The 23,392-nt window shown below is 36.3% G+C and overlaps 1 long non-coding RNA gene across 2 annotated transcripts in view; it reads left to right on the top strand.

Moving 5' to 3' along the window:
• The window catches only part of LOC141743653 (uncharacterized), a 541,341-nt gene that overhangs the window by 48,267 nt on the left and 469,682 nt on the right, over window positions 1-23,392 (top strand). The window contains exon 2 of one of the 2 annotated variants that reach the window (XR_012587137.1): window positions 4,172-4,279. This is a non-coding gene — a long non-coding RNA (uncharacterized LOC141743653). Of the gene's footprint in view, window positions 1-3,054; window positions 4,280-23,392 lie in introns of those variants that run through there. The other variant, XR_012587136.1, reaches the window with a different exon arrangement.

Here is a 23,392-nt window from a genome sequence, read left to right as displayed (position 1 = left end):
AAGCCTCACCGGGGGAAAAAGGCATGGAGTACCCCAGCTTTTTGCCCATCGCTTGTCGCTAGGCCCCTTGCCCAACAGAGCAGTGGTGACAGCCTCCCTGAGCCAGAGACTTTTTTTCAGCCTTAAACTGCATGGTTTAAGAGAAACAGCCTGTGGTTAGGTGTAAATGGTGCATAAGGAGGGAGAAGTTTATGAGGGGCTGTGGGTGGGAAGAGCACCCAGGCTGAGGGAGGCCATGGGGCAAAATTCAGCGGGTGCGAGAGGTGAATGTTTAGCTTTCTCGCTGCAAGGGTTTTAGGAAACGGTAATGGTTTCTACGCAGGTTACCATTTTGTCATGGAGAGAGAAATAAAAGAGACTTTAAAAAGCCCAGCCTTAGAGAGGGAAAAGGGGTGGAGCTTTTTGGTGTTTTTTGGTGTTTGGTTTTTTTTTTTTTTGGGGGGGGGAGGACAGGGGTGAATAGCCTTTCAGTTTTTATTATTTAGTTTTATTTTATTTATCTACGAGCTTCATGAGGGATGTTGGGTAGAAGCCCAAGCATGTGTTGCTGGAAGATAAGAAAAATAAAGCAAAAAAAGGAGACCGGAATGAACAGATAATTTTTTTTTTTCTAACGCTATTTTGATAGATATTCCTTATCTGGGATGCTATTATCATGGAAGCAGTAGAATTACAGGGCCGAACTGCTTTTCTTAGGGTCATTTTACATGTTAAGGGTGTGGTATTAAAGAGAAGGGAAGCCAAAGAAAGTCTTATGAAAAAAAGTAATCTAATACTTAAATGAGGTACAGATGTTAACGTGGTCTTCTCAACAGGGATAGCCGATATTTCTCATTGTTTTTATATGCCAAAGGGACTACTATCCCAAGGCCTTCTTTAAGCAGAAGGCTGTGTCAGCAGGGAGGAAAGGGGAAAAGATGGGCTTCAGTGCATTTGTTTTAGATGTATCTTCTTCTGTTAATCTTTCCTTATGCGCTGAAGTATAATTTTGCTCATAACCCCGTAGCAGAGGTATACGGCACGTACCAAGATCTGTGGAAAGCTGCAGTCCCCAGTTTCCATCCTAATGGTAAGGAAAAGCGAATTAAGGTGATACTGCAGAGAGGGTGTCCTGGTTCCGGCGGCGATAGGGTTCATTTTCCTCAGCTGTGGCAGGGACACAGGTATTCCATGCCCTGGGAGCCATGCCCGGCCTGTGCCCGGGAGGGGGCGGGAAGTCGCTCCCGGCAGCGGGGCTGGGGCGTCCCGGGGCCGGTGGGTGGGCGGTGTCCGTGTACCGCTTCGTGTTTGTGAAGTCCTCTGTCCGCGTTATTGTTGTTTTCTTGTTCCCTCTACTGTTCTGTTGAACTGCCTTTGCCTCAGCCCACGAGTTTTGCCTTTTTCCCTCCAGTTTTCCCTCAGAGCAGCCGCGTGGTTCTTTGTTGCCGGCTGAGGCGGGACCACGACAGAGGGGGGGAAAAAGGAGGGCAAAACTGAGCTGGAGCAGCAGAGAAGCTGAAAAAAACACAGGCGACAAAGGCACATAAAATGATTTGTTGCTGTGATCCTGTAGTTCCTGAATTTATTGAAGAGGTAGCGGCGTCCGTGCCCACGTCCTTCACCAGCTGCTGTGGCAGGGTAAAGGAGCAGCAAACAGCGTGGCACTCCCTGTCGAGCTCACTTTGTCAAAATCAGAGGAATGGTGGGGCAAATCCATGTACGGGTACATGAAACCTTAAAAATGAAACGTAAACAGTTAATTACCGGTGTCATGTTCTGCTAGCCTGTTTGTGTGATGTAAATAGTGTGTAGAAAGGGATAGAAAATTCAGAGGCCAGTATTGGAATCTAGGGTGAGCGATACGTTAGAATGCAGTGACTTTACCTATTAAAACTAATGACACAGAAGCTTATGCCACCTTTTAGAAAAATCAGTACAAATTATCTAACTGCAAGGCTATCTCAACTAGAAGGGAAGAACTCTCTTCTTTCAGGCCTTGATTTTGTGCAGTTATTGGCTGTATGATTTATAAAGCTGGAAGATACGCATGCGTGGAAAAAACAAACCTTTACCTGATGTAACATATGTAATGTCTGTTACATTATTATTATTTACATGATGTAACCATATACTTGAGAACTAAAGGATGGTGAAATTTCAAAAGCTCAGAAAGGGGCTGACAGTAAGACCTGAAGAAATATCCAAAGAATTGTAGATAGTTCTCTTAACTGAATTTCCTTGAGGGATCTTAAATTATCAAACTGTTCTTTCAAAGCAACTATAAGAGATGGTGAGAATGATCAGCTAGCTCAGATTTGTAGGAACAAGTCAGACCTACCCTGTCTCTTTAAAAAATATTGCAGCAAGCCCTAAGGGGTGGAAGAGATATGATATAACTTGAATTTAGTAAACTGCAGTTTTGATAATCTTACATAGCATTTGCTTACGGAACCTAGGGAACTGTAGTCCAGATAAGACTGGTCAAAGATTAGTATAAAAGTTTTTTGGGGGGAAAAAAAAAAAAAAAGTTTTTTACTTATTCATAGTCATTCTTTTCCCTAGTGACCAGGGTTGAGTGTAATTCCATGAGAGTCTGTACTGGGTCTGAGGTTATTCCATAACTTTGTTGGTAGTTTTGATAATAGAGTAGACGCTAGTCTTGCTGCAGTCATATTAGAAGACAGGACTTGAGTTCAACGCAATCACAATAAATTCCATAAATAATAGACATACAGTTGGTAAGAACAAGTGCAGGCACTTAGTAGGGTTAATTAACTGCACAAATACTAAATGGCGAATCCCCTCTAATGCTTCAGGAAAGAATACGGGGACAGTATATTCACCAAGTTGTACTTTTACATGTACAGCTGGTTCCAGCCATTTTGCTTTCTTCCACAAGTGTTTGCCCTCCCTTCCTATCAGCAGTCGCAGAGCTTCAGAAGTGTTAAAATGCCTGGCAGATGTCCTTTGTCAAATCTGAAAACACTTCATGCCTCCATCACCCTTTATGAATTTGAGGCACAGCATGCTAATTTCTACCTACCCGTTTACTGGGTTGCTAGTCTGCGGCAGAGGTACGAGGGGTGGAATATCTGAGACTGCTAAAACAAAATCTACTAGAGCTCTTTCTCCACAAATCTTTAGGAATGTAATACGTGAGCATCCAGTGGAGCAACTTGTAGGTTGTCTAAGTTTTCAAAAAGGACAAACAATACGTTATACCTAGTTATTGGTAGTTCATGAGTTCATTAAAGGCATTGAAAGAAGACTTAGAACCAGGAAATTAGAAGAGTGAGGATAGGTATATACAAAATTTTTGCGAAAGGAGATCAGCATGAACTTTGTTATCTCCAGTTTAGATATGGCAAGAAGTAGCGGGGTTTAATTTGCAAAGCCTAGATGCAAGAGATAAGAAAAAAGGTCTTTGAAAAGTAAGAATGGTTAACCCTCTGGAGTAGATTTTTTTTTTTTTTTTTTTTTAAATCTGGAGAATAGTCCAGCTTTGACTTCAGCTATTTAAGGAGAGATTGAACTGGCATTTGTCAGTACTGGTTTAGATGTGAAGCAAGATACAGCTGAACCCTACTTCCTATAAGAAATGCCAATATCTGTGAACAGGCCCTCTGTGTGCCTTATTCCTGTCACTTCTTAAGTCACTTTCTGCAGAACTCTGGCAAGTATGTAATTAGGAACCAGGAGAAGGAATAGAAGCTGCTGCTTCTGTTTCTACTGAAAAGCCAAATAAAAAATTATGAATTTTTATGGATACTGTTAAAATAAACATGACTGTTTATTTCATGTATTCTGTATACTGCAGTTGTTCTGCATGCTGAATGGAAACCTGCTTGTGCTATTTTGGAAGGCTGGACTGGTTTCCTCTGGGTTGTTCTGTTTCTCCTCTCAGGTCACCAGTTGGCTGCTTAGGTGTAATGATAGCAGCTGTTTGATTCTATTTGCCAGCTTTGAGATTGAAAGACTCTGGAATCACTTGGGTACTACAGGATTAAATGAAGACAAAATATAAATTTAAATATAAATGTTTGTCTTCTATAATGTGATGATTGCATATTGATGAATAATGGTAGGGACTTTGTAGTAAATTATTGCTCAGTGTATTTTTTTTTTTTAATTCATTTGGTTTATGTTATTTTCTGTATTTAATTGTACTTGCTCTCTACTGGTTATTTCCTAGGTGTATCTACATAGAGACAGAAAATTAATCACAGGAACAGAACACACTCTGGATTTTCTTCTGATGTGCAGACTGAAGAATTGAATCCACTTACAGCACCGCCTTCCTGTAAGTAGGCTCAGTCAGTGTGAAACACGTTGTATATAATTTTGTTGGGTTCCTGGGTAGTTCAGTACTCTACAAGGAAAATTGCTAATTTAGTATTCTACCAGAGAAACACTGCCATATATTTATGTGCACACATAAAGAACAATGCGAAGGCTTAAAGAATCTTCTGACAGATGTTCATTCCCCTACTGTCTTTTCTGAAATGCAGATTCAGAAAGGAAAATCGAGAGTTGCAGACGCTATTAGTCAGTTTTCAGAAGTAGTAACTCTGGAAGATGTCACAATGATGTTATAAGGCAAGAAAAGCAAGAAATAGAGCTGCAACATGAAGGGGCTATAGAGGTAGCTGTATTTACTTTGTTCTTACCACCTTTGCTCTGTGTGACTAAGACTAACAACTAATTGTAATCTCTGCTGGCTTTTAAATTAGTATTATTTTATAGCACAGCTTTACAGCAGCACTAACAGGCACAGCATACACTTATTGTCCATGGTTACTCCTGGTTATGTGCCTCACAGTTAATATCAAGGGACACAGAAAAATAATTCTGAGATGGACAGAACGACAGTCTAGGAATCTGTTGTGATTAGTAAATATTGAAATTTTCTAAAAATCTAATTCTATCACTACTACAAGCTGAGATATAAACCTCCTTATTGTTATGGGAATGAACGGCTATTTTGAATTCACAGAGTATCCAGCTGTATAAATTTGGGTCTTCAGTTGCTTGTAACAGGTATTTGGGTTGGCATACTAGTTCTCTGGATTCAGAGTTACAACTTTCACAGATAAAATAATACTGTGGAGGTTTTCTGTTTTTTTTTTTAATTTAAAAAAAAAAGAAAATATTGTACTGGCTTTTTTGATAGGCTGTCATTATGTATGGTTGAAATGTGTAGATGTGCAAATTCTTCTAGATGATAAAAATAGAGTGGGTTGATTAGGGGATAATTTACCTGTATTCTTTAGAAGTTTGACTCCTTGAAATCATTGAAATTCATGGATTGATGTTAACTGGAGTATTCAGTGCAAAGGAACTAAATTATAAGTCCAAAATTACGAAACTAGAATTTTTATTGTATTGAGCAATATCAGCATAATTTCTGCACTTTATTTTCTGTCGTGTCATAATATATCCGCATCTACTGAAAAGACTCTTAAATAACCTGTAGTGTTGTAAGTGGTTTTGTAGGATTTTTTGCATAAAGTTGACTTTTTGCAGGGTTCTAGGGATTGCAGCTTGCCATCTGTTGCGTAAATCTCTGTACATTTCTGCTGCATTGAATGGATCGTCATTTTAGCCTGGCTTCATGATTTGGAAATAGGAAGAGATGCTTATGAGAGTGCAAGGTTATGTCAGTGCTCATTTGTTTATATCCGCACTCATTCATTCTGGAAGGGGTGGCATTTTATAAAAAAAGGGAAGGTTCTCAATACTGTGTTTTTTTAAAACTTGCATGGAAACAAGTGGCTGAGCGGAGGAGAGGGAGTCATGTCCTGACTGATGGTCTATAGTGTGAGTTCAGACTGTATGGGACAGGGGAGGAAAAATTAATAGTTAGCTCTGTTATGGGAGAAACTTCAGATGGAGCTTAACACTTTCTGACATAGTAAAAGCATTTGACTAAAAGTTGTAAATTTGTCAGAAGCAAAGTATCATGTGTTTTCTCATGCATGGTGAAAATTCTTGTTTCCAATGGCTACGATGAGCACTGCTCGCAGACCTTTTCAGCTTGGGTAGTCAAAACCCGATGCCCCGAGCGGAACGCTGGTATTATTTATAAGCACATGGAGACGTAGCTGGAGGAACTGAGCTCCATATAATGCCTGAGTGCAGTCAAGTGAATGAAGCGTTTGCCTCTTGTTCTCAGCTTTCTGTTTGGTGTTTTAGGTATGTTTGTAATACTTCAGCACGCTTTTAATGGCAGAGCTGTTTTTCAGTCGTAACCATTTGTGTATGAAATAATTGAAGTTCCTACAATAAAGCATAGTTCAATTTACTTGAACATGTAAATTGGCTCGTTTATGAGTCACTTGTGCGTGACTGGTACGGCAGTATTCCATATGATAAGTTAGGAAGTATACAGTAATTGACATATAATAATATTGAAACAGATTGTCCAATACGTTTATTTCTTTGACAAAAACTGATCGATTTTAATTTGTCAAATTTGGTACTGCTCTCTCATTGAAGTGAAAGTATACTTATTAAAATAGCAGCGACTCTGAAGCCTAGTGTGTTAATATTTGATAATTCCTTTTGTCAAAGAAACAAATCATGAGATTAACTCAAGAGTCCTTGGTAAATTTAAAGTGCAAGGTAGTGGGAACACAAAAAAATGCTTTATGATGAGTTTTTGTCAATCTGTATAATTTTTCAGTTAAGCAGTCATAAATCAAGGAATATTGTATTTTTTGAGGCTCATTAAAGAGACATTATACATTAGAATAGTGAGGCAGTCAGCATAATGAAATGATGAATGCCTATAACTATCTGTATGTAAATGATGTGAGACAGATTTGCTGGTGCTACAGAGGAGAATAACAATCTATTTGACAGTTCCCTGTAGGTGCTACTTCTGGATACAAGTGACAGATGTTAAATGTAAACCTCTTCAACAGCAAGCACTTATTAGCACTCAGTGGGGAAAAAATGGCAATATAGCATAAGACAAATAGCAGATAATGCCATTTAAATAACTTTGTTCTTACAAAGCTTTATTGCCAATGTGTTAAAAGTCTGGGAGGTTGGTTTTCTTGTTTGTTTGCTTTCCTTGACAAAGATGGGGTAGGTAAGGGAACGTTTTGGAGTTTAGAAAATGGTAATTTGAAATATTTAAGAAAATTCACTCAATATTATGGGGACGCTTGATGGAAAATATAAGTTTATGCTCTTTCATCAATAGACATGTTTTGAAATTTTATTTAGCAAATCATTATTATCTTTGATAAATGTCATTACTATGTGTGTTTGCTGCCATTACTTGATTTACCAAATTAGTTTTTATTGTTTCTTTTTTTTTTGTTTTTTTTCCCATGATAGAATGGAAAAGTGGTCTTTCAGATCTGTACTTTTAATGGAAACAGGGCAGAAGTAGTTAATGAAACCAGGTTAGCAATAGCAAATACTTTTTATGACATCCTATGATTTTATTTCTAGGCCATTTGTCTCAGTCCTAGCCTGAGATGCTGCTCCTAGAAGTCTAAAATATTAATCTGTGTGAGATTCACATTTCGATAATAATCCAACTCTTCATCAGAGATCAGCATTAAAGTAGTTCAGGAGACTATCAAAAACACTTGATTTATTTCTTATCCTGCTTTGTAATAGATTAGGTTAGGGATTTATATTTCTTTAAAGTATGAATCTAGGCACATGAATTGATTTTTCAAATTGTCAACGCTTACTTTAAGGCTTTTTTTTGAGATAGCCTGTCCTTAATACTTTTTTTTCCTCTCTGCCAGCCAAACTACTGCTTGAAAGGGCAGAGATTAAGCCAACGCTAAGAGTGATGCAATGTCTACAGGTTTAGATTCCGTATGGCCTTATGTCTTTTAGTATTATGAAATCCGTGACACTATTTGTGCTTTTTCTCTGTTATCTTTTGTCAGCTGCTAAAGCTACCTGGTTTTGCTTGCACTAAATCTCTTCAGAACTTAGTGTTTCACTGCACTGCTGCAGATTTGTAATCCTCTTCCGTGGTGTTAAATTATCAGCCACATATGCACTGTGTCTGACTTACTGGACGTATTTATTGTTCCCCTGGCTACTGTGCTTGCTAATTTGTTTCTTTATTGCTTTGCCTTGAGTTAGGGAATACTCGCCCTCTGTCCCCTGAATTCTTAAAGGAATAGCTAAAGTTCATTCCTACCTACTTTTTGCTATTAGTTCTCACTTTTGCAATTCAAATCTAGATGTTTTTCTCATGTAGACCCTGATCCATGTTCATGTAAAATGTCTGAAGTTCAAGAATGCAGAATGCGAATATCATCTCAGTGGGGAAAGGAGAGTAAAGGCACATTTTATGAGAGAATTTAAGCAGTAATCCGTGACTGTGACAGACTTCTCATTTAACTAGATATTGTTTGGAAGTAAGGAGGAGTTTTTAAGTCCAGGAAATGTATTTTGCATGTGCTGGCTCAACATTTGCTCCCTTTCCTTCTCTTCTGTTCTCAGCTGTCCTATGTTAGATCCCTCTTATGTTAGATCCCACAGGTTTTTTTAAAAACCATCTTGCCTATCTGGTTGATCAGACCTCCTAAAAGTGAAAACATCTAACATCTACCTTTCCGTGATAGATCAATAAAATTGGGCCATGTGCTATATCTTAAAAAAAAAAAAAAAAAAAAATCAGCAACAGATGTTCTATAGAAGCCTCGTAAAATTATGGCTGTTTTGAATAGTATCTATTTTGAAATATTATATATATTTGAGTATTATGTATTTTGAATATACCCCAAAATGGAAGAACCAAACCAGCCTTTTCCATTCAACCATTTAGAGCTTCCGTGATGCCAAACACAGGAACTGAGATCAGAGATGGCTGCATCTGAAATTAAGTTCTCTCTGTCCCTCTGAGGTTGGTCCCATATAATCCTATATGGTCCTATATGATGCTGTTTAAAACCCTAGAAATGAGTCTTTTAGTGGTGTTTCTAATGACTACATTTATTTGACGAGTCGGTGTATGTAAGTTATTCACCAGTTCTAAGTGTACACTTTATACATATGTATATAATTACAGACTTTATAGACTATATAAATGTAGTGCCTCAATATACACTAAGTATGCACAGTATATGCATGCCTGTAAATATAGACTAAATATACATGATATAAGTAAATGTTCAATACAATATTATTTTTAGGAAAACAACGACAGGTTAATAATTTAGAATATAATGTAATTGCTTCCAGTACTTTGAAAAAATTGCTTTAAAATGACTCATCAAATTTTTTTGGCTAATCAGAAGGCATACCGAAACATAAATGTTTCATTGCCTCATTACCTCTGTTTAGTGTAAGTAACAAACTAAACACAGTGACATCTATGTGAACTGCTGAAGAATGATGCATTTTTTTGAAATATTGTAAGTCAAATCATCAAGGAAAAAACATACTAAAGAAAATTAAAATACGCGTATATGGTAGGTTGAGAGTTTTAATGCACTGTCATTGCATTTTAATATCAATTTACTTCTTAGTTGTACTTGAGTAATTATCAACAAAGCTTAACATTAGATAGATATCAGCATTATTTCTTTATATATCAGTTGAATCTGGCTGGTAATCTAAAAATAGTTATAATTTCAAGTCTAATGACTTTGTCAGTTATATTTATCTGAACTATTAATTGCAAAAAACCCTGAAGTCTCTTGGATATTGTTTCTCTTTTATTTAAAGAAATCCCTTTGCAGAATGTAATAAGGAAGTGCTATGATGCTCATCCAACTATTTCAGCTGTTTATTTTTTTTAAGAGCTGGATAATATGTTTAAATGATATTGAATGACAGTTGCATGAGCTGAGTTCTGCTGTGTAAATGTGCTGGTAGAGTACAAAAGTAAAACATAAAACTATGGTATATAATGTTTCATTAATGCCTATTTCAAGTAATCAAACAGTTGAAACAGTTTTGTGTTTTATTCTAATGGCAATATTTCTACACAAATAATATTTTGGGTTAACTGAACTGCTACAAACAAAACACTTGTGGATTTGTCAAACTTAAAAATGAAGAGTCTTATGAGCCATTCCAGGAGGCTTGGCCTCTCTTCAGCTTTTACGGAAAACATTTAGAATTTTGCTTGTATAAGGGCATTCTGACTGAACCAAAAACCTTCACAAGTGGTGTCAAATTAACGAATAATAATGCTTATCTGTGAAAAAGGATGAGGGGAAGGAAAGCATGTATTCAGGCAACCTGTCAAACAATTGTATTTGACAACTTTTGTTTTTTTAATTGTTTGTATTAAATATTACTATAATCCACAAATATGGGTCGATGTACAGAACTGCTCATACATAGCATGTTAGGTCTAAAAACTAGATCAAACTGAAAAAAAAAATCATACATATTCAGCAAAAGATCCCGGTGCTATTGAGGTGAAGGGGACCTAAAATTTACACATCGGTCTGGCAGAGAGTTCTCCTTGGACAGAGAGCTGAAACTGTTCTTCAGGCCTTCCAACATACAAGCATAATTTTATGGTAACAATGAAAAGAGACTCATGAGGGTTGGTTGCTTCACTGATGCTTGCAAAATTTGATAGCCCAGCAGCAGGAGCCGCTGTGAGTTGTCGTTCTCTCCATTTGTCAGTCCGTGCTTTATCTTTTTAATAAGCAGGAGACAAGTTTTAGAACTTCATTGGCAAGAGATGAAAGTTAAGGCAGGACTATGGAGAATATGGATATGGAAATAAGTGATAGTTTTATCTTAAGACTTTTTGAGATTTCAAGAATGTAGTATATATTTAGTAGTCTCAAAACATTCCTTTGTTTTTCCATTTTGAGATAGAGAAGGATTTTTACCATAGTGGCTTTTTGTGAAGAGAAAATAGAAGGACAAAAAGATTTATGACTGGTATTGAAAATGCCGTGGACTGAGCAATTGGATTGCAATGTATTCTAGGTTTCCTCTTCAGCCACTGTAAAATTTTGACATTCAAAACTGAGGCTGAAGGTGAAGGATTGTGGGGAAGACAGGTAAAATTGTAACTAAATGCAAGAAAACAGTAAAAAAGAATAAACAATGGGGAAAATATGACTGTGGACAATATTGAAGAGGATGAGATGAAAGGATGCTTGAAAGGGAGAAAGATAATGAAAGAGAACTTTTTTTTCCATCTTAATTTTAGAGACTGCCCTAACCTGAGGCAAACTGTTTGACATTGCTAAGCAGAAGCAATTATCTGTTTTACTGAAGGGATTTCCACCTGAAAGGGATGGAAATTAGAAAATGAAAAGGTGAAAAAACTGGCGCAGGAATACTGCACTAGAGAGTATGTATTTAAAGTCAATCAAGTAAATCCAGATGAGAGGCATCATTAGGTAGCAATAGTAGCAAAACTAACATAAATATTATTTTTCTAAAAATGTCTTCAAATATAATTAAATATATATATAGTTATATTTAATGTCCTTCTGTACGTATCTGTATATACATCGATTTACACAGACTAGTATGGACGCATCATTGGAAACTGAGTTTCATTACCTACGTTTATTTTCTGGTGAACTTCTCTGCCAAAACTTTAATAAAGTTTTTCTCCTCACAGTTGCATTTTATCATTATATTTGAGTGATAAACCTGTAATAGTTCCCTTGCAGCCTAAGTGCTTGTGTAGTAGCCTAGAATACCTCACATTTTCCCCTCATCTACTGCACCAGGCAAAGCTAGCTTGAATAAATACATAGTCTTTTAGGGTTTTTTTGAAATTAATTTGAGGTAGACGAGAACAGAAAAAAATAGCTTAGATTAAAATGAAAAATATAAGCTTTTTAATTCCGAAATGAATAAAATCAGCTTTTTCCTACTTGTTGCACATGAAAGAGTTTGCACAAAATCTTCTGAGTAAAGTAGTTTTAGATTCACAAGATGCCGGAGTGGGTATTTCATCTGATCTCCCTCATAGCCATTTTTATTTTAGTAGATTTATTTCTATAGTAATCAACTGAAGAAAACGGGCTCCACGTCTCTCTTATGTCTGAGAAGATTTCATTCTGTGTTTTCACAAGAGTAACTGTGAGGCTGCACTTCTTTCTGGAAAGGAAAGAGTAATTGAGGTTTCCCTAAATCCTGTATTTTTCTACTGTATGTCCAAAACTTAATTTTTTTAATGGAGTATAAACACTAATATAATTTTAATTCTACTATTAGTGTCCACGTAATTTTGAAGTGAAGACAAAAACCTGGGAATGAAAAATCTCTGACATAGCTTTCCCAGGATTACCATTGCTTTAAAATTGAAGATTCATTTCTGACTCTTTCTGGGTTGTATCCTACTGGGGACAGAAGAATTGATAGGTTCTTTTCCCTCTGCTGTGAAAAGCAAACCAAAACAGAACGAAAAACACAATCAGCAGTATAAGTAACTAAAAAAAAAAAAAAAGACAGAAATAATCTAATTTGTTTCTAATCTCCTGAACTCTACCTCGTTCTTTTAAGTTCTTAAAAATAACTTACCAGTACGGTGATGGTCTTCCAAGGATGACAACAATCCTAGATAAAGTTTTTCTTTGTCAATGTAATTCTCTATCAGATCACTGTTGTGCCATATTTTATTGCTGAGCTGATAATATATAAGTATTTGAACAGGTTGCTCAGAGCCGCTGACTAGAAACTCAGAGCTGAATATTTGTAGTGATGAGAAAGGTTCCTTAGTCTCTTCTCTGGTTTCCTTACGGACAGGTTATAAGCATTATTACTTTTTGTTATTCATTCGTAGAGCTTGTTTTCTTAACATTTCTTGTTCTTCTAAATATATTTGCTTATGGGAAAACTAGTAGAAAATAGAGTTTTCTACCTTTTGCGAATGAAATTTTGGATTAAATGGTTGGTAGAGGTATCTGTCAGAAATTGCTACTATTGACAGTCCTCCATATAAAGATTCTAATGAAGAATTCAGTATAATAAAAGTGTATGACAGTTCAAATGGTATCTGCGATCCGGGTTCCAGTAAAAACTTTACACCATTAAAAATCTTCGAGAGAGAAGGGAAAAGGCAGTTAATGTGACTAATATTTTCATAACTCATTTTAAGAGTGAACTTATTTTTTAGCTGAGTTGGAAACTCAGGTAAGATCATAATAAGGAATAACTTGAAGTTTATAGAGTAAATAAACATACAAAAGCTGTTAGGACAATGGAATTTGTGGATGTTAAGGTTGAGAAGGCTGTGTTTTTTAACATGCTGTAGGTTAAACACTAATATAAATCTGAATTTTATACCGTATATATGCATGTATGTGTGTCCATATAGATTTAAAATTAAATTCTCCATGTTGAGACTTATTTTGTGAGTAGGAAATAACATGATCTTGCAAGAAAATATTGAGGTAGTGAGTTATATTACTGCTAACACAAGAAACAAAACCAGGAATAATTTAACCCCACAAGTTTCTGTATTTGCATCGATTTCTTGAAGGCAAAATTCAAAATTTTGGAAGTTAATTATTCGGAAACGTGTTAAAAAAACCCAGTTGTTTCTATTTTTTTCCATATGTGCCTGTCATCTTCATGAAAAACTTAGGTTCAGTCCCATAACCATGTAAAGACATGGAAACTATGAATATTTGTGATTTTGCTTCAGATTATAGCTGTTTTGTATAAACTGCTTTGATATCTCTGGCACTGTACATATTCTCAAGCAATTTTTCTTCCAGTTGTTAGCAGCGAGACAGGAGCTCTCATCTTTGGTTAATGCTAAGGTATTTCATAAACAGGCTAGGTACTTTTTTTGCTTAGTCCTGTGTGTCTCACTGGAAGGATAATTATTGTTTTCATATTACTTTCTGGTGATCTCAGTAAGGATAAACACATGCACAGAAGGTAAACAGAGCATGAATACAAAAATAATATTACGTCTCCAGCTAATAACGCTGTAAGTGGTGGCATCAGATATTTTTCTTGCATTCATTTTGGTTTGTTTGTATTTTACTGTGGTTTTTATCACACTTATTTAAATTCTAATTCTGATTTCAGTGGGACCTGTTCACTTGAGAGTGTAAATCACACTGATTTATATCTACCTGTTTACATAATAAAATACATACAATACAGTTTCTTAGAATTCCGTAGGACTGTTCTCTTGAACAGTAATCAAATTAGAAATATACAACACATATCACATACTGGCTCATTATGGGAGATACTACTACAACTTCTTCCTACACTTGCTTTAGCACACCCATAAAGTTTTTATAAATTCTGTTAATTTAGAACGGTGTGTTTTAGGAAACAGATCTATGTTACTCTTACTACTTTCCCTTGATCATTACACTTGAAAAACTGGTCTTGGTGAAGTCCCTGCCCAAATTAACTATTTATAGACAGTGGTTTCTTAGTTCTTCAAAACTACTAATTTTCTCCTCTCTTTCTCCAGCACTTTGAATTTGTGATACATTCAATAGTTTTGAAAGGTTTAAATTTCCCAAACATTAAATTATTAAAATGCCTCTAAATTCTACATATTTCAAATTGTAACAGAAAACTTCAAACAGATGCAGAATCCGTGAACAGTTATCAAATTTATTTAAATATAAAAAAAAATCACTGTGGTTGGCACTGTAAAATTCTTCTGCTGGTGCTGCCCTACTGGGATGTAGTACATAGCTTTCTTTTCTGCTTGATGATTGTCTGGGCAGGAGAATGGACCAGATTAATTACTAAGATTCCCATCAGACCTATTTTCTACGGTTCATTTTCACGGTCTTTTCAGGCAAGAATATAATCATTAAGTTTTAGATTTCTGCAACTAAGTGGTATTTTCTGACTATAAAAATGGTTGAATTTAATATAGATGGATCAAGCATTTGCATTTTATTAGAGAATAAATGCTGCTGCAGTGAAATTTACTTTGTACAATACATATTATTACACATATTATATTAGTTGAGTCAAAAATAACAAGTATTTTAGGTCCTATTAGACCCCTTAAGAACAGGATAGGAATTTTTGTCTTGATCAATGATTTGGAAATGTCAGTAAACTGAAAGGTAATAGCATTAGAATGTTTATAAGGGAGCAGCAGGTGGCAAGATGGTACTGGCAGCAATTATTTTGGTGATTTGTCAATTGTTTTCAAACAGCACTTACTCAAAAATTTAAAATTTTCAGTTGTTTCTTTCCCTTCAAGATTTAATTTTTCTTTAATAATTAAAAGTGTTATTATTTATTAAATTGTCAGCATTAGTTATTAACCTGGTAACATACAGGTACAACTTTTGAAAGTAGGAGATTGGAAGGGCTGTATATAATTTTAATTTACACATAATGTATTTATGCTCTTTTAATGTATTTGAGAGATTTCACACTTTTTTTCTCCCTCATATTTTTGTCAAACACAACCTCAGCCACACTCAGAACTGCTCTATACAGAATGTTAGCAGAACAAATCTTAAAATCCAGTCTCTGTGGTTATAACCCTTAAAAAAAATTTCAGGGCAAAAGGTTTTTATCAGCCATTTCCAGTGATTCCTTTTTGATGTATTTATAAATTAACTTGGTTCCAAAATGTGATCACACAGTACAATGATTGTATAATTCTTTTTCATGACATCCTAAGGATTCAGATCCATCAAAAAAATCCCCACAGTGTGCGTGGAGTCAAGATTTTAAAAATTAATCACCAGGCAGGATGGTTTAGTGTACAAAACCAGAAGCATGATAGTAGTAGCTGTTGATCCACTGCTTCTTGTTTACTTGCAGATCATAAGAGTAAAATCAAATAGTGTTGACCAGATACACGTTTTTAGTTTTTCATGAGCTGAAAGTTTGTTTTCATTTTCGAGCTCTTCCAATATTTCTTTTTTATTTTCTTCCTAAAATTGAATTTTATTTGAAAGAAGACTTTAAATTTTAAAAAAACCAAACTAAACATCTTGCTTTAAATTTTGCAAATAAATATTTTATTACTAGAAATAAGATTTTTAGGTACTTTGGGAGAGAGCAACTAAATGAATTAGATTAGCAGTATTAACACAATTTTATAAAATAAATTTTTTCTTTACCCTTCTGTAACACTAACCTTGATGACCCAGTGGGCTGCAATATGTTGTGCTTTTTAACCTGTCAGGATTAAACCATGGAGTCTACTTTTTGGAGAGAATTAGAAGTATCTCAAGAATTAAGTGGGAAAAAAAATTAAATGCTTGATATAGACCCAGAAATTAGTTTTTTTCAAGCACTTCCCTGGCAGGCACGTCTAATGGAAATTTTGAATATTATATTTTTGCAAGCAACATACATTAAAATATTTGTTTAGGATATTAGTCATTACAGTGCTGATGCAAGTTAGTTTGGTAGAACCAGCAGTAGTTGGAAGGCGAGTTGTTAAAATCAGTCTTAACTACTGCCATTTCATTACAAATAATCCACATATTTCTAATTTCAAAATTAGGATCAGCATGATAATTTTGGACATGTATGATGATGATACTGAAGCTGGCATTACCTACCACCTGCTGGAAAAGTTGTTAACGCGGTAGTATTTATAGACTTTCCTGTATCTGTTATTTTATTTTATGGCATGGTATGTATGAGTCAAGTTCTGGGGCCTTTCCATGATGACTCCCAATACGGCAAATAAGGACAAGAAAATAAAGTGCATTACCTTCCCTGAGAAGTTCAGCAGACCTCTTTAAACCCTGCCCATCTCCTAAAGGGAACTCCTGTTGCCTCGTGGCTCAGGCTCCATTTCTGGTTGATGCACATCACGTATCTCCATGGGTGGGCACAGGATTAGGCAACTGACTCTTTAGGGAACTTTTTCCAGCACAGTGGAGTTCTTGGCCTTCTCAAAGCCTGTCTGAGGAGTAAGCGCAGCTTTAATGACAAGCAAATGCATCTTCAGGCTTTTCATTATCTGTCACTTCCTTGTCACTTCACACTAAATGATGACAGTTTAGGTGTAGTGCTGTTATTCTATTTTTGAAGGATTTTCTTGGAGAGCATGTTTGATATTGGAATAATCAAAGAAATATACTGCAGCAGCACCTTTTTTCTAAGAGATTGTGTGATTTCTATGTGAGATGACCCAGTCTTCGATGCTTTGTTAGATCAAAATACGTCATTCTTTTGATCTTTAAGATGAAAAAAAGGAATGTTGTTTTGAACTTATTATGTATCTATCTAATAACTTAAACATTGGTTATGCTTATTTAGCAGATGAGAAGAGAAATAAAATGCGAGATGCTTATAACTATTTTTATTTATACTATGGGGGGTTTATTAAATGAGAGGCAAAAGAGCAGAATCTTAACACCTTAAACCTGATCCTACTATGCTGTGTGTGCCATTTTAATCATGGAAAGCACATTATCATTTCATATGATTTGTATGTGCATATGCAATGTATATAATTGGATGTGCCTGCCTGTTTTTTACAGGCAGGGTTACAAATACAATTTTAAAGTCTAGACGCTGCTCCTTAAAAAGCAGAACGGGACTTGACCTGACTGTATGTAACTAATTAGGAGATTAGAGCTGGCGAAAGATCTTTCAGACATGGTGGCTGATGACCTACATCCATCTTCACTTTACCCCTCTTGCTTGGTCACAGGGGGCTAACTCTCATCTTGTCTCTGAAGAAGTTGTGTATATGTTTTTTTTCTTTTTCTTACAACCGTAAGTTTTAGCGTAAATACAGTTTATCATGTGTATTTTACTGGGATAATGCAACTTTGTTTCTTCCACCACTATGATTTTGTAATTTAAAGTAAAATATAACTAAATATAAGCTAATGTAACCCAATGCTGCATCATTATGTTATTGAATAAGTAGCACATCTGGCTAAGGTAGAACCAGATGTTACTCCAATTGGAATCTAATGGGACTAACAATTGTTGTAATGTGGAGGCTTAAGGACTAAGACGTGAAATTCCTGTTGTTGACTGTTAGCCCTTACATGAGAGGTACAAGGATCATATTAACTAGAGAAAATCTCTGGTGCATCTCAGTGCTTGCTTCTAGGGGTAGTTCTGAATCCTGCTCACACAACAGTCATGCACATTGATGTGTTAAATATAAATTGTATTTTTCTTCTTTCAGTAACTATCAGTACTTCAAGAATGGAAGGATTTTAAAAAAATAAAATAAAAACATACAAATAGAACCCTCCTACTGGTATCTTGAAAAAAACCACCTTTCTGATCACACTAACACGCTTAATCTGCTTCCAAGAGAAGTGGGAATTCAAAACTGTGATAAGTTCAGTACTGTGTAGCTAGCATGTATGTATTTGTTTTACTTCAGCACATTGTCATATTTCATTTTTGTTCTTATATCTTTTTATTTTGTCATATTTCATCACGACTCGTAGTTTCTAGTGAAAATATGTCACTGTAGAAAACAACAGTTCTGTTGCAGGATTGACTCAATGGTTATTGACTATCAAATAAAATCTGTATTTTTTTTTTCTTTGACTGAACCATCTTACAAATTAACTCAATAACTTAATAATAAACTGGTATCAGAATAATTATTTTTTTATCAGAATAAGTTTGGTTTATTGTAGTAAGTTTTCTTAGTAATTGAAAAATTATCTTCTGCTTGATGTGGCCCACTTGCACAGAACAGTTATGGTATAAGTGAGTGAAATAACTATGTGTAGAATTTGAATCCTTTGATTTTAAGCAGGTAAAAATTGCAAGTTTTTTTCCTCACGGTGTCATCTGTACTACACCTTATGTACTAATATATAGATACATAGATCTATATATTCTAATACAGTTATATATATTTTTTTATTTCCAACTATGTAAACTTTCCAACATTTTCTTCTATTAGTATTCCAAAAAGTCCTGCGTCTGTCTCTACGACCTACAGCTATTGTAGGGAATACGGTCCTTTTCTACTTAAACTTCTGTAATAATATTGGATGTGCTTCCCAGTAAAAAAAAAAAAAAACAAAAAACAAAAAACAAAAAAAAAAAACTGAAAAGAGGAGGAGGATTAATGTCTTTTGTATGTTAATACTTAGCTCTTTTTTGTTGGTTGGTTTTTTTTGTTTTGTTTTTTTTACTAATTAGTTTCTTCTTATATTCTAGTGTCTATAGGCAGAGTCATGCTTTTTGGGCCCACATGCCATCAAAATTTCAGTGCATCCTCTGTCAGCAGAGAGACGTTTGCTGACAGCGTTCAGGTTCTGGTTGTACAGCTGCTGCCAGCCATCTTTGCCTCTGAACGTGGCCACCTGCAGCACTGGTTATAGTATGACCAAGAGTTACGAGGTCTCAATAGCAACCACCTCCACTGACTGTGTGGCTGTAGAGCTTTCCTGCTCCTTCTCGGGGAGAACGTACACTCCCCCTGATGTTTAGAGGCAGGGTAGCATTTTGTATTTCGTGGTTCAGCACACAGCAGTTACTCGTCGACTGTTTCGGCAGCACCACCCCTCTTGGGATTCAGACTGCGGTTCAGTCCCGACTTTGTCAGTCCGAGTGTGTTTCTAATGCACCCTTAGTTAGCCCAGTGAGCTATATCCAGAAGATAGCTGGATGGAATTCAAGAAATGCTGAGAGGCCAGCAAAAATATCCACTGCGGCAGTGCTATTCTAAGAGAGTTTGTTTAGTTGGGCATGAATTGTAGTGTCAGGAGAGTAAATTACCCTGATTTTTCCTTGGTGCCACAAACTATACTGCTCACTGTATGCAAGTTTAAAGGGAGCTGAGATGTCTCCATGCTGCATATGGAGTATACATGTGTACACTCGCTATTTAGTTACCTGAAATAATTATAAAATAGAAGGGATCTCAATGCACTTTTACTGTAGTGCCATGAAAGTTGTTCAGAGATAATACTGTGCAAAATTTTAATAAAGTGCAGTTTGGACCAGAAAATATTATAGATACACAAATGTGTGTATTCTGTACCTTGCTAGGATAACAATGCTGCATGGGGAACATTGAAGGATATTAAACCAACTGTTACTTAGACAATATAGAAAGATAAACGGTGCTGTTATTATTCTTCTATATTTATCGTGTTCCACAGAAATAATAGTTTTCTGGTACATTCAAATGTCTTACTAGTAATCCAGAAACATCCAGGAGACAATCCAGAAAAAAATACAAAACACAAAAGGAGGTAGAAAGGTTCTGAAACAGTTCACAGATTATAGCATATAGAAGTTATGTACCTGTACAGCTTTATAATTCTGTACAAATACAGATTATATTTTTTAAAAAAAACCTGATTGACATACAAAACAAAGCTGAAATTTGCTTAATTATTCAGATTTTTGCCTGTAGTTATTCCAATTCAGTCAAGAATTCCTTTGGCTTTTTTTTTTTTAAACCAGAACTACACTGTATTTTGTGATGATTAATGAGATTCTGATTTAAAAGGAATTTTAAAGAACAGACAAATCTTCTAGCTCCAAGGAAAAACAGCAAATAATAATGAGTTAATTCAAAGCCCAGCTGGATAATAACCTGTTGCCAGAAACTTTTAAAATATGTATCCATCATCCTCAAGTGCTAATGTGAAGAAATCTATTTGAAATATCAGTGGATATTTATATTTGGTCTTAATTTTCTGGAGTTTGGTATATCTCACAATATTTTAGTAGTATTCTAGGGTATTTTTAGTCGGGCTGAGTAAAGTAATTAAGCCAACATATCTCCTTCTGTCGTTCTGTGCTTTTTTCTAAATACCAAGTTCTAGCCAAATACTTGCTTAAGTCACATAGAAGTAAGATACATTTAGGTATAATTTTTCTCAATTCAAAATACTTATACAATCATAGAAGCATAGAATAGTTTGGGTTGGAAGGGACCTTTAAAGGCCATCTAGTCCAACCCCCAAATGCTGTTGCCAAATCATAGGATGGTTGAGGTTGGCAGGGACCTCTGGAGGTCTTCTGGTCCAACCCCCCTGCTCAAGCAAAGGCCCCTCGAGCCAGTGTCCAGATGGCTTTTGGATATCTCCAAGGATGGAGACTCCACAACCTCTCTGGGCAGCCTGTGCCAGAGCTCCATCACCCTCAGACAGTACAAATGTTTCCTGATGTTCAGAAGGAACCTCCCGTGTTTCAGTCTGTGCCCCTTGCCTGTGGTCCTGTCACTGAGCGCCACTGAAAAGAGCCTGGCTCTGTCCTCTTTGTACCCTCCTGTCAGATATTTATTTATTTTGAGTTTTCTGATCTTGTGTTGCACAGTGCTGTGTATTCTAGAATATACCGCCAAATTTCATAAGGAATTTTCTGGTCACAAAGAACATGGGAAAGCTGTATCTGAGTTTAACATTGAATTGTTCCCAATATTGTTACAAATGCTTTCTTGGGTTTTTACACGTTTCAGATGGTTTTGGTCATGACATTAAAATAGTGGCATTTATGCTCAAATAATTAAACACAAGTTTTAATTTTCTATGTATAATAAGTCATATCAGGCTTCTAAATCACTCATATATTGTTGAAAGACTTACTAAGGCTCTCGGTTTTTTTACGTACTTGCTAAAATACATCGGAAATACACTCGAATTTAAAAGAAGTTTGGCTAATAATTCATTTCCAAATGTATTTTAAAGCTATCAAGGCAATTTAATTTTCTTATAACAATTCATTTAAATTTAGTCCATGAATCAGGTATTGTTTATGGTTCTGTTATTCAGGCTTCTCATTATCTCTTTATCACGGTGGCTCAGATATTTAGATCCTTCAGACTACTTAAAATTCCAGTCTTGCTGCAGTCCTTTCAGACATATGTCAAGGTCTCTGGAGCGGTTCCAGAGAAGGGCAATGGAGCTGGTGAGGGGTCTGGAGCACAAGTCTGGTGAGGAGCGGCTGAGGGAGCTGGGGGTGTTCAGCCTGGAGAAGAGGAGGCTGAGGGGAGACCTTCTCGCTCTCTACAGCTCCCTGAGAGGAGGGGGTAGCCGGGGGGGGTCGGTCTCTTCTCCCAAGGAACAGGCAATAGGACAAGAGGGAACAGCCTCAAGTTGCACCAGGGGAGGTTTAGGATGGATATTAGGAAAAATTTCTTCACTGAAAGGGTTGTCAAGCATTGGAACAGGCTGCCCAGGGCAGTGGTTGAGGCACCATCCCTGGAGGTATTTAACAGACGGGTAGACATAGTCCTTAGAGATATGGTTTAGTGATGGGTTTTCTCAGGGTTAGGTTGATGGTTGGACTTGATGGTTTTAAAGGTCCCTTCCAACCTGGGCGATTCTATGATTCTGTGAAGGTCAAAATTCCATCCAAGTCAAGGTGATTGCTCAGGCTTGTATGCTAAATAGATACCATATGACAGTGGAGTAATGGGCATCATAACCAGTTGCTTTTGATTACTTGGTCTTCATGACTATCCTCAATTTACAGCAACTAGAGGGAAAGGTGTAGCCTGAGCTCATGAGCTTTGAGTTACATCAAAAAGGCCAAACTTATGTGTTGTTATAACCCTTCAAAAATATGTAACCCTAGAATTTGCCTTAAAAGCCAGGTCTAGCAAACACTTTTCCAACTCCATCTGGTAATTTTTGAACCTACTGAACCACACGTCACAGTGAAACAGAAGTCTTAAAGTTGTAATATTGCTTTAAGTTTCAAAAAGTTAATGACTGTGTAGGTCAGGCATCTGGACATGAAGTCCACACCACCTACAGTTAAGTTTGACTTCAGACGAGCTTGGACTGAGTACCTGGTAGCACTTGGAGTGCATTTAGTGCTCTTCTCTAGCCCACTTTCTGGTTTAATTTAATCCTAAAGGATTTGCGTGCACCGGACTTTTCTGTAAAGGAAGCCGAAGTGTAAGAAGTGTCTGTGATCAGGAGACGAGCTTCAGAAATGCACTCCTGATCAAAAGTAAAATGCCAGCGTGGACGCATTTTAAATACACTAGCTACCTGTGAGGCAATTTGTCTGTGTGCATGAGAAAGTGAACGCTCAGAGGCCAGGGAGATACGAGCCATGAGCAATAACTGTCAGGTTCTGGGGTAACAAGGAGCTATGGAGCATCTCTCATCTTCTGCACAACCTGAAGGAAAGAAGAGGATTAAGATCCATGGAAAGGGTGCTTGGAACACAGGAATTCATAAAGCAAGCTATACGTAGGGCAGTCTTTTCCTCAAAGTGTTTGTAGCAACACTTTCCTTTATACTTTTAAAGTTTCAGACAACTTTCCTTAACTTACCTGTTTTCACTCAGTTTTTCCAAGCTGGTCGTTGCACGGTTTCAGTCACGCTCACTTCCTGCTGTCCTGAATGTCCCTGGTTTTACTCTTTATACATTTTCATTTTATGTGTCAGTGTTTTGTCTGTTATCAGACGGATTCCTCAACCTACTTACTGTTATGAAGTAGATAAAACTTGGATATGGCCTTTCTTGTCAGTGAACGCTGTGGCAACTGCATGGTAGAGAAGAAGCAGTAGCTGCAAAAGTTTTTTCCTGGTTTAAC

The sequence above is a fragment of the Larus michahellis genome, chromosome 5 (genome assembly GCF_964199755.1).
Source record: "Larus michahellis chromosome 5, bLarMic1.1, whole genome shotgun sequence".
NCBI lineage: Eukaryota > Metazoa > Chordata > Aves > Charadriiformes > Laridae > Larus > Larus michahellis.
This window is presented reverse-complemented; position numbering and strand designations above follow the sequence as displayed.